This window comes from Anabrus simplex, chromosome 14, assembly GCF_040414725.1.
Source record: "Anabrus simplex isolate iqAnaSimp1 chromosome 14, ASM4041472v1, whole genome shotgun sequence".
In the NCBI taxonomy this organism is placed as follows: domain Eukaryota; kingdom Metazoa; phylum Arthropoda; class Insecta; order Orthoptera; family Tettigoniidae; genus Anabrus; species Anabrus simplex.
Window position 1 is genome coordinate 63724640 of NC_090278.1, and position 24583 is coordinate 63749222.

The following is a 24583-nucleotide window of genomic DNA, read 5'->3' on the forward strand; positions in this document are numbered from 1 at the left end:
ACTGTGCTAGTAGAGTACTGATCCCAGCTGGAAAGACAGAATGGCTTACGAATAAGACTGGACTAGGACAGGGGAGTGTGCTGTCACCTCTTTTGTTTATTATGTTCATGGATGAAATTATAAAGGAAACAAAGGAAGCCTATGGAAATAAAGATATGAAGATACTGCTATTTGCAGATGATGTTGTGATCTGGGAAAATAACAGCAAAGAAGTGCAACAACAACTCGATGTACTGAACGAAAAATTTGAAAAGTATGGCATGAAAATCAGTACAGAGTAAAGCAAGACTATGGTGATGTCGAGAGGGGATAGTGCACTGCGGAAATTGGAAGTCAGAGTCTGGAAATTGTGGACAGCTTCAAATACCTAGGAAGTGAATTAATTAAAAGTGCTAGGGTGGACATGGAGATTAGCAGAAGGGTACAGCAGAGCAATGCATTCTACCAAAGTGTAAGAAAACTCGTTTGGAGCAAAGAAGTGCCAAGGAAAAGAAAAGAGATAATGTACAATATGTACTATGTACCGATACTGACTTCTGCAGCTGAGACTTGGACTTTGACTAGCAGGCAAGAGAGTAGAATTCAAACCATTGAGATGAAATTCCTAGAAAGTATGATAGGAAAGACAAGGAAATGAAGATTTTAGGAAGGAAGTTGGGATAGGAAAGCTAAATGAGAGAGTTGAAAAGAATAAACTAAGGTGGTTTGGACATGTGAAGAGGATGGAGGAGAATAGAATTCCAAGACAGATGCTGGAGGCAAAGTGGGAGGGCAAGAGAGCAAGAGGAAGACCTAGAACAAGGTGGACTGAATCAGTCAAGAGCGGTATAAGAAGACTAAATTTAGACTGGAAAAAGATCGTGGAAGAGGAATAGTGGAAGGAAAGAGGAAGATGGAGAACTGCCATATAGATACCCCGACCCGGCAGGAGCTGGATAAGGAGAAATGATGATGATGATGACGGTGTGGAGGCGAAATTAACTGAAATGAAGGCAGCCTACATGAAGATCAGAAGATTTCTATGCATCAGAAATACTGCGCTTGAGAAACAAAGCCTCGAAACGAGAACTGGAGAAACTAGAACGAAGGACAGGGAGAAAGATCTTAGGACTCATTAAAAAGGAAAGAACATGGAAGCTCAGAAGAAATGAAGAAGTTCATAACAAGGTGGGCGAAGTAACAGACGCCATCACGAAAAGGAGGCTGACTTTCTTCGGCCATATGTCCTGTATGTCTGACAGCAGGCTGACGAAACAGATCCTAACACAAGTTTGGAACGTCAAAGACAAACCTAAATGGCACCAAGCAATGGCTCGGCGGGATAACAGAGCAAGATGTCCCAGATAGAGGCATTTTAAACCCAAAAAATGCAGGATTGAAGAGTACCTGAAGATGAGGACAAACCAGTGAAACGACTTCCCTGATCAGAGGACAGGTGGTGGTGGTGATTATTGTTTTAAGAGGAAGTACAACTAGGCAACCATCCTCTATATAACACTAATCAGAGGGAAAAACGGAAGGGATCCGACACTTCGGAAAATGAAGGTATCGGTCAAAGAAAGACAAGGGCCACGAAGGACGTGAAAATGAAAGACTCCCTAGCCCTCGCAAACATAATAGCGTCGGGGTCGGAAAAGAACAAGAGTTGACCAAGTGAGGTCGAAGAGGATAGATTAAAGTGAGGAGTTTGGCACAAGTAAGTGGAAGCAATGCCAGGACTCAGCTAAGGGCCCCGTGGTCGCCAACCCACGCTCCAATGTTCAGAGCCCCAGGGGCCCCTTTCAGTCGCCTCTTACGACAGGCAGGGGTTACCGTGGGTGATATTCTACCGCCCCCACCCACAGGAGGTGATCAGAGGACAGAAGAAATGCTCACGTTAAGAGAATGAAGTACATGTGGACAAGGATACGTAAACAAGGTTGGAAACCTAAATAAACGAGGTCCAACGGCGCCGTAACGATGTTAAAAGAATTGCTAAGAAATTACAAATTTATTGAACATCTACCTTAGTAAATTATTCCAATCCCTAACTCCCCTTCTCAATTTGTCCTTTTGAATTCAGACTTCATATTGTGATCTTTCCTACTTTTAAAAACACAACTCAAACTTATTCGTCTACTACTGTCATTCCATGCCATCTCTCCAATAACAACTCGGAACATACCGGTTAGTCGAGCAGCTCGTCTCCTTTCTCCCGAGTCTTTCCAGCTTAACATTGATCAATTTTGGCGTACTTTACAAATATATCTCTCTACAGTCGTTCCACTCATGACTGAGTATCGTGACCAAAGGACTTCGTTGCTTATTTTATAAGCTGATGCCATTCTGTACGAAGTTGCGTTTTCCGGATAGTAATTCTCTATGGTAAGTCCATGATCTCTCTTACTTGATCAACCCATCTTTTTTACGACCCGTCCTCGTGACCTTGTGCCAAAAACGTTTCCTTGGACAATTAATATTTCCAAGTTGGCAGCCTCTCTTCTCATAATGTGACCAAAGAATTGCAGGATTCTCTGGTACACAACCTGGCATAGACTTTCTTGTATTCCAATCTCCCGGATGACAGAATCATTTGTTCGCCTGGCTGTCGATGGTATTCGCAACATTCTTCTCCAACGCCACATTTCAAAGGCGTTGTTCGGTAGCTGTATTTAGCTTTTGTAGTCCAAGTTTTGCATCCATACAGGAAGAATGAGAACAGAAGTATTCATAGATACTGCTCTATCTTGCCAGCCTACATGAAGACTCTTGAGACATTCAATAAGAGCGCATTATCATCGGGTGTTAAGGTGACACTTCGGAGATAAAATATATATTTTTACCTAATGCAAGGATCTTCACGAAACTTTGTGGGAATGTTACCTACGTAAAAGTAGAGATATCACGATCATTTCTCTCATATACAATTAATAGCTTTTACAAAAAAAAATTGAAATTTTCATTCCATTTTTCATGAAATTTAATTAATATGTTAACTTAATGTAAATTCGTAATTAGGTAGATAATACTTCTTTTAAAAGCACTACGTATCGATTTTTCTGTACATAATTCATATAAAGAGATATGCAGTGTTGCCAACTTATATTTTCAAGATCCGCTAAATACTACTAAAAATCCGCTAAAATTCCGCCAAGAAATCCGATCTCAAATAATGAGTAATAATTATAATAATAATAATAAATAATGTCTGTACTCACCTGATCTGTGAGTTTCACTGGGATTAACCCCCTGCCTGCGAGCCGGCGAGCTAAAACTTGTAGGCTTTTTACTGCCGGGTGCAAACAAGGTGAATCCCCTACCTCAAGGGCCACACACAGAACAGGCCAGTTCATTAAACGGTCTTCCTTCATAGCATAAATATAAATGCTACTCTCTCACAGTTTCATTATCTGTCGTCATTCGTCAACTAAGAGATAAGTACCCTTTCCCCACTCATTACAAAATTAATGATACCACGACCTCATAACATCAAATCCAAATAACACATTTTCCTCATGTGATTACTCGCTCCTGATAAAAAATACGGAAAAGCTCGGAGACAGACTGGCGTACAAATTTTTTAAAAGCGCAAAATTGATAAAACGCTAAATTTCGCTATAATAAGTCTAGAATTCCGCCAAAAAATCCGCTGTCCGCTAAATGATATTTTTCTCCGCCGACAGTCTTCTAATTCCGCCAAATTTAGCGGAAAATCCACTAAGTTGGCAACACTGGAGATATGTCGTACTAGTCTATTTTTACGTTCTAAAATTTGGGACTTAAAAATCACTACTACTGGAAAAAATTCTGCAATCAGAAATTCCATACGCAGGTTTCTTAATATAGCTGTGATACATATACCACAGAAATTTCGTTACATTTGGCAGAATATTATGGGAGAAAAATGTTATTTAAACGCAAAATTACAATTGACAAACAAAGCATTATTACAGTGATAAATTGTTTGAATTCAGCGAAATAACTTCGTGACAAGAAAAAAGTAACTCAATCCTTTCAATTTTAGTCAAAAAATTTCACTAAAATGACCCAAATACCGATTATTATCTTCGGAGTGTCGCCTTAAGATTCGACACTACCAGACAGTTGTAAGACCAGGAGTTTTATATCCATCAGAAACGCTGAGCTTGAGATATTGTTAAATATACATCTCTTACTCCTCACATCATTAACCACTGCTTAATAAAATATTCATAATTGCCATTAAAAACTGTGAAAATTAAAATTTGAAAGAATAAATGAAACGGTATAAACAGTCTCATTACCGGGCGAGTTGGCCGTGCGGTTAGAAGCGCGCAGCTGTGAGTTAGCACCCGGGAGATAGTGGGTTCGAGCCCCACTGTCGGCAGCCCTGAAGTAGGTTTTTCGTTGTTTCCCATTTTCACACCAGGGGCTTTATCTTAATTAAGTTCACGGCCATTTCCTTCCCACTCCTAGCCCTTTCCTATCCCATCGTCGCCAAAAGACCTCTCTGTGTCGGTGCGACGTAAAACAAATTGTAAAAGAAAATCTCATTGGCCCGATTGCAGAAACGATGACTAGTTTTAAGCCTTAGACATCGTCTACATAAACAACGTCTAAATCGAGTACGATTTTCCATTGCATAAACAATGTTCCGTCGATGTTTAACTAGACATCGCTTAAAGTTTCAATTTTGGTTTGAAAATGGAGACAGAAGTATCTTTCATGCAACTCTTTGCTTGTCGCAACCAATGAAATTCGTCCGTGCGCGCGCCGAACGCCAGTCAGCTGTTTGTCCGACACTAAAGCGACACGCCACCGTACGGGGAAGTGTAGCTTTCATTATAGCGTTGTTACAGTGAGTATAATCTACTCATAAATACGGTAGCTTCGACGAAGGGAAGATGAAGCAATAGTAATGTGTAACCGAGTGTGTTGTACGGGCCATACAGATGTAGCTTGCATTCTGGAGATCGTAGGTTCGAAACGGTGGTGGTGGCGGTGGTGATTATTGTTTTAAGAGGAAGTACAACTAGGCAACCATCCTCTATATAACACTAATCAGAGGGAAAATATGGAAGGGGTCCGACACTTCGAAGAATGAAGGTATCGGCCAAAGGAAGACAAGGGCCACGAAGGGCGTGAAAATGAAAGACTCCCTAGCCCTCGCAAACCTAATAGCGTCGGGGTCGGAAAAGAACAAGAGTTGACCAAGGGAGGTCTGAGAGGATAGGTGAATGTGAGGAGCCTGGCACAAGTAAGCGGAAGCAACGCCAGCACTCAGCTTGGGGCCCCGTGGTCGCCACCCCACGCTCCAAAGTTCAGAGCCCCTGAGGCCCCTTTTAGTCGCCTCTTACGACAGGCAGAGGATACCGTGGGTGTTATTCTACCGTCCCCACCCACAGGGGGGGGGAGGTTCGAAACGCATCATCGGCAGCCGTGAATATTGTTTTCCGTAGTTTCCCTATTTTTAAACCAGGCAAATACTAGGGCTGTTATTATGGCCACGGCCCTTCTTCCCCAGTCCTCTTTAAACAATAATCACCACCACTTGCCTTTTCCTATCTGATAGTTGCCGAAAACTTATATATATATATATATAAAACCCTTACAACCTTTTTAGTTTTCACTATTATGTGTGTTTACTTGGCAGTAAATATAAGTGAATCCCTCCCGGTTGATGTGACAGCCGTCTGACGATCGCGGCACGTAATTCTTATATGCATGTAGTCGAAGTGACCTATAAATCCATGGAAATTACCCCATGTATATAATAAAATATATCGGTTGCCAAGAATTGTATTCAAGTTGAGAGTTACCGGACTGTCCCTTTGTCAGTCTCAAGAAACAAGTCTATCGAAAAGCGAAACCTTATTTTAAAATCCATCTCCCCGTGCATGTCAAACGTATTGCAGCGATTTAGCAGCGGACGACCCACAGAGAGGCCGTCGGACTAACCTTTCTTCCCGGAATTGTCTCAACATGATAATGCAAATTACATATTTCATGGTCCCTAACCTCTTATTGTGATTCACTCCTGTCATTTGAGGTTAAACAGTGCTCTCGGCAGTGTTTAAACATGACCGGTTGAACATCGGTTTTAGACGGTGTCTGAGTGATAAATAACGTCTCTGCAATGCGGCAGCCATACTTAGGCATTGTTTAACCGTAGACATCGTCTAAATACCCTTTCTGCAATCGGCCCATTATTTCTAACGACCAGAGTCCGGATTTGTAGGCAGTGTTAGGTTAGAATGCAAAGCGAGTAACAAGTATAGTCCACCCAACACAACGGTTATGTTATGGAGTTTGCATAAACATCAGGGGTACGGCCCATTAGAACCCCTAGGATTGATGTTACTCTCGCTACATTACGGAAGAGCGGGATGCTCAACACGTCCTACTAACAAAATTAGTTTGACGTTCTAACCTATTACTGGCTAAAATGTCGGTGTCTACTAATGACAATACTCTAGAGACGTTTACCATACAAAGCTCTGTTATTTTATTTCCGTACTATATTTTTATTTATTTCTTCTCTTAGGAACGAACATTTTAAAACTTTATATTTATTTCTTCACTACTGCGTTAGAAGGTAACGTTGGAATTATTCATAACAGTGAATTCAATCAAGGATAAAGATTTTTTATTCACTCCTAAAACTGTTAAAACATTTCTGCCTACACTGGTGGTGATCTTTTTGTTTTATTTGTTTAGAATTAGCTTTACGACACTGGTGGTGGTGGTGGTGGTGGTGGTGGTGGTGGTGATTTTTGTTTTAAGAGGGAATAAAACTAGGCAACCATCATCTATATAACACTGACCAGAGAGAAAAAATGGAAGGGATCCGAAACTTCGAAAAATGAAGGTATCAGCCAAAGGAAGTCAAGGGCGACGAAGGGCGTGAAAATGAAACACTCCATAACACTTACAACCTAATACCATCGGAATCGTAAAAGAAATAGAGTTGACCAAGGATAGGAAAGATGAAAGTGAGGAGCCTGGCACAAGTGGAAGCAATGCTAGGACTCAGCTAAGGGCCTCGTGGTCGCCAAACTACGCTCCGAAGTTCAGAGCCCCTGGGGCCCCTTTTAGTCGCCTCTTAGGACAGGCAGGGGATACCATGGGTGATATTCTACAGAGTGGTGGTAGTGATTATTGTTTTAAGAGGAAGTACAACTAGGCAACCGTCCTTTAATCAGAGAGAAAAAATGGAAGGGGTCCGACACTTCGAAAAATGAAGGTATCGGCCAAAGAAAGACAAGGGCCACGAAGTGCGTGAAAATGAAAGACTCCCTAGGCCTCGAGTACTCTAATACCATCGGGGTCGGAAAAGAACAACAGTTGACCAAGGAAGGTCGGATAGGATAGATGAATGTGAGGAGTCTTGCACAAGTAAGTGGAACCAATGCTACGACTCAGCTAAGGGCCCCGTGGTCACCAACCCACGCTCCAAAGTTCAGAGTCCCTGGGGCTTGACCAAGAGAGGTCGGATAGGATAGATAAAAGTGAGGGGCCTGGTACAAGTAAGTGGAAGCAATATCACGACTCAGCTCAGGGCCCTGTGGTCGCAACCGACGCTCTTGAGTTAAGAGCCCCTCGGGCCGTTTTAGTCGCCTCTTACGAGAGGTAGGGGATACCGTGCGTGTAATTGTACCGCCCCCACCCACAGGGGAAAATACTCTATTACCGTCGGCCTGGTGGTGGTGGTGGTGGTGGTGGTGGTGGTGGTGGTGGTGGTGATTATTGTTTTAAGAGGTAGTACAACTAGGCAACCGTCCTTTATACAGTATAACACTAATCAGAGAGAAAAAATGGAAGGGATCCGACACTTCGAAAAATGAAGGTATCGGACAAAGTAAGACAAGAGCCACGAAGGGCGTGAAAATGAAAGACTCCCTAGCCCTCGCAAATCTAATTGCGTCGGGGTCGGAAAAGAACAAGAGTTGACCAAGGGAGGTCGGATAGGATAGATGAAATTGAAGAGCCTTGCACAAGTAAGTGGAAGCAATGCTAGAACTCAGCTAAGGGCCCCGTGGTCGCCAAACCACTCTCCGAAGTTCAGAGCCCCTGGGGCCCCTTTTAGTCTCCTCTTACGACAGGCAGGGGATGCCGTGGGTGTTATTCTACCGCCCCCACCCATAGGGTTTTTTACTGCCAACAGTCCCACATAATTATCTCCAATGCTTAAACTTCCACAAACATATTCATCGTTTTAGTTTATTTATTCTATATCTCCTTGGCAACATGCATTATTGCCATCAATAACAGCAGATAATGGAATGACAAACGCCTACTGTCCGTCAAACGGCATTGCCCTAGGCTCTTAACTTTCTACTCGTGAATAAATGCCCAATCTATTCTCTTGTAACATAGACTAATGATTATTTATTTGTTTATTTACCAAAATATTAGGAAAATAGCGTCCAACTCTACTTCGTAAATTATGGCTGTGATTATATCGGACAACTTGCTGACCTTATTTTTAGCGCAGCTCACTGTTCTTCTAACGGTATGGTAGCACTGTTTGAAGATACAACACTGTAGACTCCCTGGGACGTAAGACTATACACTGGGTACAACCTTACCCTTTCTCCCCTGTTAATATTGAAGGTAGTGGTGTTTAATTACTTTCTAAGTGTAGGGTTCGATTCAGTGTCGTTAACCATACAGTTTAGGGACCCTACTTGCCGATACGATGTCTTGATGATGATGATGATGATGCTTGTTGTTTAGAGGGGCCTAACATCTAGGTCATCGGCCCCTAATGGTACGAAATGAGACGAAATGCAATGACAATATAAAAGTACAAATTTCGTCCACTGACCAGAATTCAAAACGTGATGATGAAGATGAATTTAAAACAATCAGTGGATCCGACCCGCAATGCCTCACCTGACCAGAAACAATATTACGGACCAAGGGACTGTTTCCAAAGCGCAATCCTGAATCGATGATGCTTGTTGCCTAAAGGAGTTCAATATCCACGTCAACGGTCCCTCATAATGGTACTTATCGCTAGTAAAGGAAAACCGTGGTGTTTCTCAGGTTGTGGTACTAATCAAAGGTAGCGTAAACTCATGGTGTTCCAAACATTAGGGTACTACTCACAAGTAGTGTACGTCGTACAGGTGACGCAGAACCTCTGGTGTTTCTCACATAATGGCGAATCTCATAGGCAACGCAAACCCATAGTGTTCCTCACCTAGGTGTACTAATCAGGGACGCCGGTGTTCCCGCGGTGTTCCACATATAGTGGGTACTAATCATAGGCAAAGAAGACCCACAGTTTCGCTCATATTGTGCTACTAACCACAGGCAACACCCAGACCCGTGGTGTTTCTCACTTAATGGTACTAAGCACAGGTACTGGAAACCCACAGTGAACCCCGCTCTACTGCTACGAATCACAAAACTATTGAGTACCTAACAGAGTGGTACTACTCGCAAGTAAAGGCGACCCATGGTGTTCCCCGCATGATGGTACTAATCACAAGTAGTTTCATGGTTCTGATACAATCATCCCTTGGGTCTCACCGCTTTTAGTCTCCTCTTACGACAGGCAGGGGATACCCGTGGGTGTATTCTTCGTAAGCGTCCCTCACCCACAGGGGGTAGACAAAGAGAAAAAATAAGAAAAAATTAGGGATCCGTCACTTCGAAAAATGAAGTAACGGACGAAGAAAGGCAAGGGCCACGAAGGGCGTGAAAATGAAAGACTCCCTAGGCCTCGAATGCTCTAATACAGTCAGGGTCGGAAAAGAACAAGAGTTGACCAAGGGAGGTCGGACAGGATAGATGAAAGCTAGGAGTCTGGCACAAGTAAGGGGAAGCAATGCCAGGACTCAGCTAAGAGCCCCGTGGTCGCCAATTCACTCTTTTCCCCCGTTGAGAGCCCCTGGGGCCCCTTTTAGTCGCCTCCTACAACAGGCAGGGGATACCGTGGGTGTATTCTTCATCTGCATCCCCCACCCACAAGGGGTAGATACGACACCTTACAGTTACTGTTAATCTGGCACGTTGGCACTATACATTCATGGTTCATTTCGTGATTTGCGAGAATTACGTCTTGCCACTGACGTATTGTTAAAAACACTAGGGTTACATTTGCGCCTATAATTAAAGCATATTTTCTTTTTCTGTGGTATTGTAAGTCTCTTTGGGTAATACCAGGTAAATAGAATTGTGGCCTGTTCGAATAATACATTTAATAACATAGTTAATGTGAAATTACGAACGCGGCATTTTATTAATTAATTGCGATCTTATTTCGTCCAATACTTACTTAATAGAATTGAATTAGGATGTCTAAGAAGCAAGAAAAATCTGCAAGAACTCCTCCGAAAAGGAAAGTAACATTACCTCCTCTATAAAGATCAGTTTATCATTTCGATCCCCGGTACTGCCAGATATTTAAGAATGGCAAGAGGGCTGGTATGTGGTTCAAATGGTACATGCAGCTCACCTCCAATGGGGGTGTGCCTGGAAAGAGCTGCACCACCTCGGGATGAGGACACGATTTTTTTTTTTTTTTTTTTTTTTAGGGCATCTAATACGGTCACCAGGAAATAGAATCAGTAGAAAAATTATGGCGGAGTAAGAATAATATTAGATGGATCACAGAACTTAAAGAAGACATGAGAGAGTTGCATATCACAATATGTAAAATACAAAACAAATACACTCAAGATATTGAAAGATAAACACACTAGACTACAGACGAAAATCAACAAGCAGAGAATAGGAAGCGTGATTCCAAAAGCAGAAAGAAAATTACGTTCAGAAAGGTTGAAACAGTATTGGGCTGACAAAAAGAAGATAAACCTCCATAAACCTGACTAAAGTAGTCCTCATAGATGCCATCAGAAGAAATCGTCTGACTTTCTATGGACCCCTACATAGAATGGATCCTGATAGATTATCCCATAAGATCTTCAAGGTTGCTAACAAAGACAAAGCTACTGGATTCCCCTGGACCAAGCAGGTGGACAATATTAATATTAATCAAGCCGCCATAACTGACAGGAATACGTACCGTTTAATGGTCAAAACTAAACCTTTCCTAACATCCCTTACATCAGCTAGCCACACAGGAGCCGGGAATCGGTCAGAGGAGCGCGGGAAAGAATTCAGCGTGAAAATGAAGGAATGCTGGGCCAATAGGAAGGCTCAAGAGGCCGGTAAGAACACAATCCAGTACGCCAAAAACACAGCTAGAACACAAGCACCGTGGTCCACAGATGTCCTAAACGCAAAGAAAAAATTAATAATAAAGATCAGTTCAGTTCAAATGGAAGGAAATTTCGTTATCAACCTAACCTAACTGTAACCTAACCTAACCTAACCTAACTGTAACCTAACCTAACCTAACCTAACTGTAACCTAACTTAACTTAACCTAACTTAACCGTAACCTAACTGTAACCTAACCTAACCTAACCTAACCTAACGTAACTGTAACCTAACCTAACTTAACTGTAACCTAACCTAACCGTAACCTAACCTAACCGTAACCTAACCTAACCGTAACCTAACCTAACCTAACCTAACCTAACCTAACTGTAACCTAACCTAACCTAACCTAACCTAACTGTAACCTAACCTTGTCTTGTCACAACTTCGGTACGGTTTGCAGACTTAGCCTCTGTGTATTCTTATTGACTTACGGCATATGTACATGTAATATACAGTATTTGCTTGTGTCAGCGTGGTTTCCCTTCAGTCCGACAAATAACAGCAAATTCCAAGACGGGAGCTGAATTATTTACACCAGGCAAACGCCGAGGAATACGGTTATAGTAATGCGTGTATCAAAATAAAGGCAGAAATATGCAACATTTAATTGAGTGAGGGTGAGAGAGAGCGTGTGTATTTCATTAATTTCTCATTAAGCTTGAAAACCGACTTAATAAATGATCAATCAAGATATTCATAATTATCATTTATTTGAGTAAGGCAAAACTAATCGGTACTTACATTGAGGTTAGTTTCAGTGGCGACGATAAGGACCTTGCAAGATCCCGCGGGGGGCGGGGGGAGGCATAACTTGTGAGGGGCCCATGACTGTTTCTTAATTCAGTACCTGAAGAGTGATTTTACATACTGATAAAGCTACAGCACACAACACAGTATTATTTGTATTACAGAGGGTCATTCCAAACTTAGGCCGTCGTAGTGCAGAGCTTCTTTCGTCAGTAGGAGTACTGTAGTTATTTCTAAAAGAATGTGGTTTTCCTAACCTGTTCCTATAATAACCATCCCTTGCTTCCCCTCACAACAATCAACAAGCCTTTTGACGTAATTACCCAGTTCTGAGACCACAATAAGAGAAGATGCGATAACAAAGACATCCTCCTTATGTAAACCATAAATACTGAAATTTAGAGCCTGTTTATATCTCTCGGCAATAAGTAGGCCTACGGCGCACAGGTGAGTTGTAAATTGTTTGGTCCTAGGAACGAGATTACTTCTTAATACTGTGACGGTCAGCATGTTTTGGTTACTATAACTGGAATATGCATGTCTTGTGCGCTCGTACTATATAAGTGTAAGTTTGGTTTTTTTTTTTATAGGGGCTTTACGTCGCACGACACAGATAGATCTTATGGCGACGATGGGATAGGCCTAGGAGTTGGAAGGAAGCGGCCGTGGCCTTAATTAAGGTACAGCCCCAGCATTTGCCTGGTGGGAAAATGGGAAACCACGGAAAACCATCTTCAGGGCTGCCGATAGTGGGATTCGAACCTACTATCTCCCGGATGCAAGCTCACAGCTCGCCCGGTAGTAATTATTTTAATTCCTTCGGATTTCAAAACTAAATTTGAAACATTATTATTATTATTATTATTATTATTATTATTATTATTATTATTATTATTAATTCGTTATGCCCAAGTAAGGAGTGAGCGTGAACTTATTAGCGCATTCTTGATTTTTTTCTTCTTATCTTCCCAATATCTCTTTATCCGCCCGCCGTGTTCCTGTATTTAGTCGGATGGGCTTTACAGAAAATTTGTGTTTATGAATTAAGATTCGGAATTTTATTCTATCTTGAATGGTTTTTTTCATTAATGCCAATTTCATTTAGGTCTTCACTGATTTCTTTTAGCCAGTTTTATTGTGATTTTTCATTGATAAGGCTAAGTTTACAAGCCTCCGTGGCTCACGCAGCAGCAGGTCGGCTTCTCACCGCTGGGTTCCGTGGTTCAAATTCCGGTCACTCCATGTGAGATTTGTGCTGGACAAAACGGAGGCGGGACAGGGTTTCCTCCGGGTACTCCGGTTTTCCTTGTCACCTTTCATTCCAGCAACACACTCCATTATCATTTCATTTTATCAGTCAGTCATCAATCATTGCCCCAGAGTGGTGCGACAGGCTTCGGCAGCCGGCACGATTCCTATTCTAGCCGCTAGATGGGGGCTTCATTCATTACATCCCTGACCGTTCACTGACTGGAAAACAGGTTGTAGGTTTTCATTTTATCATTATTATCCATTCTATATAAGTGACCATAAAATTGTAATGGTCGTTCCCTGATTGTATCTTCTGTAACTTGATAGGAATCATGTGATTTCTTTTTCATCCAAATTCCATTTTCGCATTTTGGTCCTAAGATTTCCTGAGGAATTTTCTTCCTTGTTTTTCGATCATCTTTATTCGAGATCTGCCATCAATTATAATAGTTCCAGATGCACAAAGTGCTTCTATTTTAAGTATTGTGTTATCATGTCGTAATTTTGCCGTTTTGGTTATAGTTCTTTTACTTTATCTGTTCCAAGTAATTTTGTATGCTGTTTGAAGTTTTACAAATCTGTCTTTGTTAGCTTGCTGATTTAACCCTGTTGGTTCAATAATTTCACCTAGGTACTTAAATTTGTCTACTTGAGCGATATTTCCATATTTGATGATTAATGGTTGATTGTTGAAGCCTGATCTAGTCTCATATGTACTTTGTCTTTTCATAAGAAATTTGGAGTCCTGTTTTGACTGCTAATTTATTATTATTATTATTATTATTATTATTATTTCTTTGCGTTTAGGCCATCTGCGGACCACGGTGCTTGTGTTCTAGTTGTGTTTTTGTCGTCCTCTGTCCCTTTTGGCATACTGGATTGTGTTCTTAGCGGCCTCTTGAGCCTTCCTGTTGGCCCAATATTCCTTCATTTTCTCGCTGAATTCTTTCCAGCGCTCCTTTGACCAATTCCCGGCTCCTTTGTGACTAGCTGATGTAAGGGATGTTAGGAAAGGTTTAGTTTTGACCATTAAACGGTATCCATTCCTGTCAGTTATGGCGGCTTCATTAATATTAAGCTCTGCAAGATCTTTGTCCACTTGCTTGGTCCACGGGAATCCAGTAGCTTTGCCTTTGTTAGCAACCTTGAAGATCTTATGGGATAATCTATTAGGATCCATTCTGTGTAGGTGTCCATAGAAAGTCAAACGTTTTCTCCTGATGGCATCCATGAGGTTTTCTTGATGCTGGTAGAGCTCATTGTTGGGTTTGTACCATCCCCTTCCATCTGGTAGGATCCTTGGCCCTATTATTCTTCTCAGGAATTTCCGTTCTTGCACTTCCAGGGCTCCCAGAGGGGTCTTTTTAGTTAGGGATAGGCATTCTGCTGCGTAGAGGACTGATGGTCTGACTATTGCATTCTAGTGTCTCAGTTTTACATTCTTTGAGGCATACAGTTTTCTGCAGGCATGGTAGGCCTTGTCTAATTTGATTTTCCTTTGTTCAAGAGCCATCGTTTCACTTAGGTCGTCCGATTATTATTATTATTATTATTATTATTATTATTATTATTATTATTATTATTATTATTATTATTATTATTGTCGTCGTTGCTCTCCATTGTAATAATATACAAGCTTGTGCTACGAAGTAAACTTGCAACGTTCCTCATTAGGAAACGAGAGCCCATTTTCAATTATCATTATCAATCAATCAATCAATCAATCAATCAATCAATCACTACTGATCTGCATTTAGGGCAGTCGTCCAGGTGGCAGATTCCCTATCTGTTGTTTTCCTAGCCATTTCTTAAATGATCGCAAAGAAATTGGAAATTTATTGAACATCTCCCTTGGTAAGTTATTCAAATCCCTAACTCCCCTTCCTATGAACGAATATATGCTCCAATTTGTCCACTTGTATTCCAGCTTTATCCTCATATTGTGATCTTTCCTACTTTTCAGACATATTCGTCTACTGATGTCATTCCACGCCATCTCTTCCACTGACAGCTCAGAACATACCACTTAGTCGAGGAGCTCGTCTCCTTTCTCCCAAGTCTTCCCAGACCAAACTTTGCAACAATTTTTGTAACGCTGCGGTAGGTGGGGGGCTTCTTAACGCTGCTCCTTGTTAGTTTTTATATTTATATCTCGTGATTTTAATATGGTCCGCCTCTGTGGTGTAGTGGTTAGCGTGATTAGCTGCCACCCCCGGAGGTCCGGGTTCGATTCCCGGCTCTGCCACGAAATTTGAAAAGTGGTATGAGGGCTGGAACGGGGTCCACTCAGCCTCGGGAGGTCAACTGAGTAGAGGTGGGTTCGATTCCCACCTCAGCCATCCTGGAAGTGGTTTTCCATGGTTTCCCACTTCTCCTCCAGGCGAATGCCGGGATGGTACCTAACATAAGGCCACGGCCGCTTCCTTCCCTTTTCCTTGCCTATCCCTTCCAATCTTCCCATCCCTCCACAAGGCCCCTGTTCAGCATAGCAGGTGAGGCCGCCTGGGCGAGGTACTGGTCATTCTCCCTAGTTGTATGCCCGACCAAGAGTCTGAAGCTCCAGGACACTGCCCTTGAGGCGGTAGAGGTGGGATCCCTCGCTGTGTCCGAGGGAAAAGCCGACCCTGGAGGGTAAACAGATGATGATGATGATGATGATGATGATTTTAATATGGCCGGCCCCGTGGTGTAGGGGTAGCGTGCCTGCCTCTTACCCGGAGGCCCCTGGTTCGATTCCCGGCCAGGTCAGGGATTTTTACCTGGACCTGAGGGTTGGTTCGAGGTCCACTCAGCCTACGCGATTAGAATTGAGGAGCTATCTGACGGTGAGATAGCGGCCCCGGTCTAGAAAGCCAAGAATAACGGCCGAGAGGATTACGACACCTCGTAATCTGCAGGCCTTCGGGCTGAGCAGCGGTCGCTTGGTAGGCCAAGGCCCTTCAAGGGCTGTAGTGCCATGGGGTTTGGTTTTTTGATTTTAATATGTAACTAGTCAAGACGGCAGTAGTGATGAGCCATTAAAAAAAGAGAATAGTGCGGCGATATTTTCCTTTTAGTGTATAGTCTTGTGTCGAGAACTATAGTATTGTTGTCTAAATTGCCGGTCATGTAATGTGAATCCAGTAGCGAACAGAGTATGTGTGTCAGTCAGAGCTGCGTCATGTTATGGGAGCACGTGATAAGCGTCACACCGAAAGCAAAAGCTTCTTCTTGACTTCACCTACTTGGCTGTGTGTGGAGGTGAAACTATGCCACAACCAACCAGGCCAGTGGCTCCAGCGCTAAACGACCCACTTCCAGTTGGCTGGGAGCTTCCAACAAGCGTTCAGAGAGGGCATCACCTGTCGAAGTCAAACTCTTTGAAGAAGCTGACTAGCGTGTTTGTCCAGTTCGAAGGTTTGTGCAAACTCTAACCTAATTCATCTACCGGTACGTCACAAATGAATAAACTAAGCGCCCTAGTTCGTCAAATGTTATGAAAGAAATCGCAGAACTCTCGCTATTTACAGTTAAATGATGATGATGATGATAATGATGCTTGTTGTTTTAAGGGGCCTAACTTCGAAGGTCATCGGCCCCTAATGGAACGAAATGAAATGGCAACAAAAAAAAATCACCCACTGACCAAAATAAGAAAAAGGCATGAAGAATAAATGGATGGACATGAAACCAAAAGGAAACCAAAAAAAAAATACACAAACGAAAAACAGTGGATCCAACGCAAAAAGGATCAGAAAAAATAGTATTACTGACCAAGGGACCACATATAAAGCATAATCCTGAATCGAGGATGCTTGATGTCTAAAGGGGTCCAAAATCCATGGCTAAGGCCCCACAGAATGGTTCGTGTCACGAGTAAAGTAGAACCATGGTATTTGTCATTTTGGGGTACTAATCAAAAGTACCGAAGACTCACGGTGGTCCACACAAGATGGTACTACTCACAAGTATTGTACTTCGTACAGGTAACGCAGACTTATGGTGTTTCGCACACAATGGCGCCACCTACAGCCAACGTAAACCGATGAGTTTCCTCACCTAGGGTACTAGTCACGGGTGCCGGTCCCACGGGCCCCGTGGTGTTCCTCACATAGTGAGTACTAATCACAGGCAACGCAGACCCACGGTGTCGCTCATATAGTGGTACAACTCACAGGCTACGCCCAGACCCACGGTGTTGCCCACATGGGTACAACGTACGGGTACTGGAATCCACCAGGCCAGGCTTTTTACTGCAACTAATCACAAACCTATTTCGTACCAATTTAGTGATACTACTCGCAAGTACATGCAACCCATGGTTTTCCCCGCATGATGGTACGAATCAAGAGTAGTTTCATAGTTCTAATTCAATCATCCCTTGGTCGCCCCTTGTAGTCGCCTCTTACGACAGGTAGGGGATACCGCGGGTGTATTCTACATGTGCGTCCCCCACCCGCAGGGGGTAGTGTGTTTGGTCCGCGAGAGGTATTTTATTTCCCTCAAGTCCGCCGGCAAGCCGGTTAGGACCCCCTATCCGCCACCTGGGACGCGCCACGTGGGAGTATCACCTCTCCCCCTGCTACGCCTGCGTAGCAGGTTCGTGGACAGTTAAATGTAAATAACTTGAATGACATATTAGTCAGAGTATAGCTATTATTAATTCACCCATCCCGGAGAAAAACAGATGTTCTTTTTCTCCTTTCGATTTTCTTATTTTAGAGGGGAACCAACTAATGATAAACAGAGTTAGAAGTCAGGTAGTGAGTTTCACAAACAGATAAAGTCCACTCAGTTTTAATTACTGCGTCGATGGGGTAATATAATAATAATAATAATAATAATAATAATAATAATAATAATAATAATAATAATAATAATAATAATAATAATATCATCATCATCATCATCATCATCATTTCTTCGCTCCAGCAAGCCGGGTGCAGTTGTGTACGAGCCTCCTCCAGTTTGTCCTATCCATCCACAGATGCTGCTCATATACGCGACGCCAGTTCACATCTCTAATTTCAAGGTCCTTCATTATCTGTTTTATCCAAACATCACGAAGTCTTCCTCTGGGTCACTTCCCAGGAACATTGTGATCAAAGTATGTTCTATGTATCTTGTGATCTGGAGGCCGACACTCTACCACTGATCCACAGAGGGGGGGAATGTTCCTTATGGGAATCATTGTAAGTACCTTGGTGTTAATATAAGGAAATATCTTCATTGGGGTAATCGCATAAATATGATTGTAAATAAAGGGTACAGATCTCTGCACATGGTTATGAGGGTATTTAGGGGTTGCAGAAAGGATGTAAAGGAGATGGCATATAAGTCTCTGGTAAGACCCCAACTAGAGTATAGTTCCAGTGTATGGGACCCTCACCAGGATTACTTGATTCAAGAACTGGATAAAATCCAAAGAAAAGCGCCTGGATTTGTTCTGGGTGATTTCGGACAAAAGAGTAGCGTTACGAAAATGTTGCAAAGTTTGGGCTGGGAAGACTTGGGAGAAAAGAGATGAACTTCTCGACTAAGTGGTATGTTCCGACTTATCAGTGGAATTGCATTTCTAGACGAATAAGTTTGAGTAGTGTCTTTAAAAGTAGGAAAGATCACAATATGAAGATTAAAGTTGGAATTCTAGAGGACAAATTGGGGCAAATATTTGTTTATAGGTATGAGAGTTAGGGATTGGAAAAACTTACCAAGGGAGATGTTCAATAAATTTCCAGTTTCTTTGCAATCATTTACGAAACCTGGACAACTGCCCTAAATGCAGATCAGTAGTGATTGATTTCAGTGCTTTCCATCACATGACACCAACAAGATAAGTACTTTCTTCACGTTGTTGTTTGGATAATCAGTCCCTAGACTGGTTCGATGCAGCTCTCCATGCCACCCTATCCTGTGCTAATCTTTTCACGTCTACTTAACTACTACATCCTACATCTACTCCAACTACCGTACCATTAGTTTAGTACGTCACGCTTGCAAAATTTGAACACGTATTATTTACAGAGGAATGGAAAGACAAGTTGAAGCTGAGTTGAGAGAAGATGTTTGGCTTCAGAGGAATATGTAGTAACACGTAAACCATTCCTGCCTTTATTCTGATCTTTAGGAAAGCAACAGGAAACTACCTCACTCCTCATTTCCCTAGTATGTCTCTTCAGTGACACCTAGGCTATCAATGACAGCTGTTGGCGGAACTGTGGAGGATCAAACCAGCCTTCGGGCTGAATACCCAACATACATTCTGATCTTAGAGGATCGAATTAAGAAAGCAAGCCCACGTGCAGGGCATTTATAGAACTAGAAAATGCATTTCACACTGTTGATTGGACCAAGCTTTTTTGAGATTCTGAAGATGGTCGGGATCGAATACCGAGAACGAAGAATTATCTACAATCCGTATAAAAATGAGGCTTTGGAAAAGCAGCAACAATCCAGAAAGGAGTGAGGCATGACTGCAGTTTGTCACCTCTCCTTTTCATTGTTTACATAGAACAGGCGATAAAGGAAATCAAAGAGGAATTCGGAATAAGAATCACAATCCAAGGTGAGAAAATCAAACCTCTGAGATTTGCCGATGATATTGTTATTCTGTCTGAATCTGCACAAGATCTGGAGAAACTGTTGAATGGTCTGGACACAGTCTTGGAGAAGGATTACAAGATGAAAATAAATAAATTCAAAACAAAAGTAGTGGAGTGCAGTCGAATGAAGTCAGGTGACGCAGGAAATATTAGATTAGGAAATTGTTACTTGGGTAGTAAAATAACTACCAATGGCAGAAATAAGGACATAAAATGCAGACCAGCACAAGCAAGGAAATTTCCTCACTTCAAACATTGACATAGGAATTAGAAAGACGTTTTTGAAGACTTTCGTCTGGAGCGTGGCATTGCATGGAAGTGAAACATGGACGATAACTAGCTCAGAAAGAAAGAGAATAGAAGCTTTTGAAATGTGGTGTTATAGAAGAATGGTAAATGAAATGGCGTATGGCTTTTAGTGCCGGGAGTGTCCGAGACGGGACCCCTGTGACCAAAGACCAGCACGCTAACCATTTAGCCGGACAGAAGAATGGTGAAGGTGAGATGGTAGTTCGAATCACAAATGAAGAGATACTGAATCAAATTGGTGAGAGGAGGAAGATTTGATGAGAAGAAGAGACATCTTAAGACACACAGGACTTGTTTGGTCAGTTTTTGAGGTGGTGGTGGTGATTACTGTTTTCAGAGGAAATACAAATGAGCAACCATCCTCTATATACCGTAACACTAATCAAAGAAAAAAATGGAAAGGATCCGAAACTTCAAAAAATGAAAGACAATGGCCATGATGGGTATGAAAATGAAAAACTATTAGCCCTCAAATGCCCTAATAGCGTCGGGGTTGGAAATGAACAAGAGTTGACCAAGGAAGGTCGGACAGGATAGATGAAAATGAGGAGTCTCACACAAGTAGAAGTAATACCATGACTCAGCTAAGGGCCTCAGGGTCGCCAATCCCCACTAGGGTCCCTTTTAGTCACCTCTTATGAGAGGCAGGGAATACCCTGGACGTTATTCTACCACCCCCACCCACAGGGGGAGCTCCACCAAGAGTCCATCCCACTTTAGTCTCAATGAATGTGAGACCACCGTAAGCGGGATGATATTTCCAGTGAAAAATTATGCATAAAAAAGTCTATTTGTTCGGGGCGTCGACCTATAGAGTTATTTTGCCCCTACTTCCACCATGTGATATGAACATGCGTGTAATTGGAATGGAAGACTTGTAGAGTGTTGAATGTGAGGAAAGGAACATTAAGGGCAACACAAACACCCAGTCCCCAGGCCAGGGATATTTATCATTTACAATTAAATAACTCTGACCCAGCCGGGAATCGAAACCGAGGCCACCGGGTGACAGGCAGACGCGTTGTCCCCCACACCGCGGGGCCAGACGAATTTAGGCATACTTCAGCCTCAGTTCATTCATCAAAATGGGGCATCTTGAATTGCGGGGAATGATTTGACAAATTCTTGACTGACACAGCGGAAACTTCCTCTCGACTTAATTCTGAACCTCTTGTCGTTTGATGTCTGACCCCCCTCCAAATAAAACATGACTCACCATCTCTTCAGCACAAGGTTTCAGTCCAAACTCGTCAGATGTTTCTTCAGGAAGTACGGCCGTTGAGATTCACAACTAAAAAAAGAAGGCCCTTATCATTTTTTGCTTACAGGTCCGATGCAGGGTAGCCACAAGCGTTTGCAATATTTCCTGACTGATTCATATGCGATTTCCCTTTCCAAAAGTCATCTACTATTGGCATGGTTCCCTATTCTTTCTTGTATTTTTCTCAGTCTCGAATATTTTTGGACGCATCACTAGCATGAGTATTATCACAAGCTTAGCAATGAAAATTTGATTTTAAGTTACATTTTTTCGACAGGTAATTAGATCGCAAACACACGAAACAGCGTATCTTTTCCTTAGGCTTTGTCCACCTTTCACCAAGGGTCAAGCTGGGCTGCTATAAAGGGCTGCACATTTCGTCTTGAATTTGTTTCTTTAGCTTCGAACAACAACCATTCTTTTCTTGCGTGTCTTTCACCTCCAAATTCCCAAAACCTCTCTGAGCCAACAGAATCTGCGGTTCATTTTGGACCTCAGATTTGAAAAATGTCATAACATTCCAACCGAGTTATCTTCTATCAATGTCTTCGTGATGTACAGGCCGTACTGTACCTCCGATGACATCACACAAAGAGGCGAACTGTTTCCCTCGTCCGACCGGTGTAATGCAAGGACATGATGCGTCTGTACCTTTTGTAATTATCAACTATTTACAAATGTTGTATTAAAATACAGGTGAGATCACTAAAACCTCTAATCGCATCATAACTCGTAAGTCAGGTCTATGTAATTTTAGGACAAGTAGGTTTGAAGTGCGATCTACGCTGTCAAAGCTTCAGTGTTTTTCTCGTCAATGTACCCAACATATAACTATTATGCATTAATACAAATATGGACAAAACAATAATAAAATTTACTTCCATACCTCTAGGTGGCCATAAATGCAGTAGCTTTCTTGTTTTTTTTTTTTTTTTTTTGTTTTTTTTTTTTTGTTATTGCTGTTGTTGACTATCATTCGAAGACTTCTTGAGACCCTTTCTTCTATACAAACATTTGTGTCACTTTTTGTTTAGGAATAAGCCATGTTTTCCCAATTATTAATGCAGTGATCAGCCAGATCTATTAGTTACTTCCCACATTCACGGAAACTACCGAGCAATGGTTTTTACTCGCATTAATTTTGGGGAGAAAAGGCAGCGCGTACTCAACATTACGTACCCAAGAAGTAACCATATGTACGTTCTATTGGTTACTGTCCACTTTTATACATGTTCTGTATCAAGAATAAAACGCTCTGCTGTAAATCTGTGAAACAAGAAAGTCAAAATCAGAACTCATCATCAGCTCTGGAAAATGAGTGAAACATACAACTTTATTCTTCGTAACAGGTAATTTTTCGGTTTGGATTTTCGTTTTTCATAAAGGTAACCTGCCCCTATACGAAGAAAACGGAAATATTAATGTCTATTTATTTGTACTGTTGTATTTTCGCCGTGGCACGCGGAAGTTCTTAGCATTCTGGCAAATGCGAACTTTCACACACTGTATTTAAATTTGTAGCACATTATATTTCCACAAAAACGTATTATACGATGACAATTAAACGAATAAATTACACGAGAAGTATTACGTCCCTTGAATTTACATACTCACCATGTGAAGATACCATGCCTAACCTTAACTATGAGATCTCATTATCTTAAAAACAGAAGTTTACGTAAATCCTGATGTGATAAATTTGAAGAAAAAACATGCAGTATAGTTAAATATAAATTTTTGTCCCTCAACGGTCACAGTTATCCTAAGAATGCTCCCAATCCTTATGGATTACATTCACTAGTACAATTTGTAACATTCGCTTAGCTCGCCTCAATTGATCAGCTGATTGGCTTGGCGCGCTTTCTAGAGTACGGCCTGTATATTACGAAGGCAGTGCTTCTATTCTATACTTCCAACTTGTATGGAAAGTTGACTTCTCTTCTTAGGACAGGCTGGATTCTAGGAGAGGGGACAACCACGTGCTTGGATCTGCAGAGGAGGCGTTTGATGGCTTTTCATTGAAAGTTGATAGTTATGCGCTAATTAGTTTATTTTTTATTGTGTAGTGTGGTGATTTGATTTTTTTAAATTATGTTTACAAATCTTGAAATATGTTATATCGCTGTGCGCCTTTTTGTACTTCGAACAGAAATTTTCTGCAAACAAGAACAAATGTAATGAGTGACTCAAAGTGATTTCTCGTCGTAACTTCGTCCTAAATAAGAATTCTAATTTATGCGCTAATTCGTTTATTGTGTAGTATAGTGATTTGTTTGTCTTTAACTATGTTTGGTAATATTGGAAAATGAATTGTGTGTGCCTTTTTGTACTTCGAACAGGAAAAAGAGCAAAGGGACACTTAACATTTCACAAATTCCCTGCAGACCAGGACAAAACTAAGGAGTAGCTCAAAGCAATGTCTCGCGATAACTTTGTCCCTAACACTAATTCTGCTTCTTCTGCTCTCTGTAGCCTTCATGTCAGGAAATCACTTCAAAGGTTTTGCATTTTTCAGAAATCATTCATTGCCTCCCACTACAACTAACAAGACCCAAAGCTGAGAACACTGCGTTGAAATCTATGAAGAAAAAAAAAAAAAAAAAATCTGATGAATTCTGATATTGTTGAGATTTACTTATAAATTCATTTTCAAATGTCAATTTCACTGTAGAACAACTAACAAAGTGGAGATATTCCTGAAGGAGAAATTACATTACAAACACAAGGATGACTGAAACACCTATGTTTGTATTATAGCTCCCTACAACCACCCTTGAATTAGCACTTTCAATATAGTTTGTCGTATCTATTTTCGGGTATTCATTACCCCCAAATGTTCTTTCATTGAATAATCCTTTAGTTGGAGTCATATTTGCCACCTGACAATAACAACACATTTTTTTCCAAGATAATCTGAACTTTAACATTTAAACACTGACAAGTAGGAACCATTACTATTATGACAGAAAGGCCGACGTATGAAGCTGTTACCTATGCAATGAACAGATTGCCAAGTATTTACTCAAAATACTTTTCTCTCCCTAAATATTTATTGAAAATTCTAGTGCAAGGTATGAATGAAATGTAATCCGAAACTATATACCGTACAGTATAGGTATACTGAAATCAAAATCTAAGCATGTTTGAGTCAAAATATTTTTGTTATCTATACACCGAATGTGTAAGTAGAAAAAAACAAGACTTTCATTTTTGACCACACCCCCTTCCTGACAGCAGCACTC